This window comes from Octodon degus, unplaced genomic scaffold (genome assembly GCF_000260255.1).
Source record: "Octodon degus isolate 3935 unplaced genomic scaffold, OctDeg1.0 scaffold00054, whole genome shotgun sequence".
Lineage (NCBI taxonomy): Eukaryota > Metazoa > Chordata > Mammalia > Rodentia > Octodontidae > Octodon > Octodon degus.
This window is the reverse complement of record NW_004524630.1, coordinates 13,418,661-13,420,423: the sequence shown is the minus strand read 5'-3', so window position 1 is coordinate 13,420,423 and position 1,763 is coordinate 13,418,661. Positions and strand designations below refer to the sequence as shown.

Genomic DNA, 1,763 nt, shown 5'->3' with positions numbered 1-1,763 from the left:
TTACAGCTACTTTCGCTTAACTCACAGAGAAGAAAGAGGTGTACTAACAGTGTTTGGACAGAATATCCTGTCTGCTTCTTGAACAATAGATAACCACTAAGAAGATAACAATGTACAGTGTATTGACTATCAAAACTGTCCTATTAATCAGCTGTGAAACTGTCTCATTCATATTTATTTCTCAATAAAAAAAGGAAATTAGCATGATTGATTTAATTACAGTTCTCTTAAGACTCACTAGGTGTCAGATACTATGACAAATTAGTTATATATATTACCTACCTAGATCCTAGATGATACCTTAGGCTGAAATGAGTAGTAGTAATCCTATTTTACAGATAAAGAAGTTAGAAGAGATGACCTGATGTCACAGATCTCTAACTGGCAGAGGCAGGATCCAAATACAGGATGATCTAAAGCCAAAAGCCATATTCACAATACAGTCATGTCTTCACACAAGTGAGAAAATATCTCCTTTCTCAGGCCATTTTACTTCTTTCTATTGGAAAACTGTCAAAACATACTCAACTTGTTAGGAAAGACATTTTATTGCCATTCTTTATTTTATTTTATTTTTTGCCATTCTTTAGAAGAGTATCATAATAAATACACAAGTATACCAGATCGATACTATCAATAGAGTCTTCAAGGTCTTGAAGTTCTCAACCTGCACAAATAAATATATCTATTCCAGGGATTAAAACAAATAACAACAAACAGACTTGTAATGGCTAAGGCATAAAATACAAATAGAATAGAAAAACAAATTAGGAGCACTGTCCACAAAAAAAGTACAATCAGTAGATAAGGTAAAATTAAAACAAAAAAAGCTATAGATCACAACTGTGTATGGTGGCATCATCCCCCAAATCCCAGCACTTAGGAGGCAGCAAGAGTATCACAGGTTCAAGGCCAGCCTAAAGTACAAGGTAAAGTCCTGTCTCAAAAAAACAAAACAAAAAAGGACAATATAAGTAAAACCATACACACACAGTAGTATACAGAAATAGGAGTAATTGTAGGAGTTAGTATGAATATACACAAGCATATAGAGGATAGAAAGTTCTAAAAATCACTTTTTAATTTTTTTTTCCAAACCTCAAAGTAACTAAATCAAAAAGAGCAGGAATCACACTCTCAGTACAAAATGAGGAAACTCTGGAATCAAGTCAAAAACTTACAAAAACCAGGGAAAGGCTAGTAAAGAAGGAAGCTAACACTCTTCACACAGGATGCTATGACTTTAAATTTCCTGCCTACCATCCCTTGACCTCTAGGTTGACAGCAATCATGAAAATAGCACCTCACATTTCCAGAGTTGACACTGCTGAGTAGAACAGTTCTGGACTTGTCTGCAGTTCCCTAAAGAACTACAGCAAGGGTTTGTTTTCCTTCATACAACCTGGATTATTCCCAAGAACAGGGGAGCTTCCCAGGCAATATTTGCCAAAAAGGAAAAGTATGAGACACAGCAGCCATGAGCAAGGACAATGGGACAAGACAGACACAGAATAAAATGCCTAGAAAGGAACATTTTGGGAAAGGAAACAAGAAGGCAAAAATTTTTTCTTAAGAACATCCTAAGTTTCCACCTCTGGGCACCATCCAAACAATAAGTAAATATTAAGGTAGAAAGAGAATTCAGGTATGTATATGAACCAACTTCCCACAATGAATGTAATCATTATGCACTATAAACATGTATTAATAAAATCTTTTAAAATATTTTATATTTGAATTTTTAAAAAATTATCACATTAAAA

At 34.1% G+C, this 1,763-nt stretch overlaps 1 protein-coding gene across 1 annotated transcript in view; it reads right to left on the bottom strand.

Annotated features, from left to right (window-relative positions):
* The window catches only part of LOC111817305 (DNA repair-scaffolding protein-like), a 34,048-nt gene that overhangs the window by 28,876 nt on the left and 3,409 nt on the right, over positions 1-1,763 (bottom strand). The window lies entirely within an intron of this gene.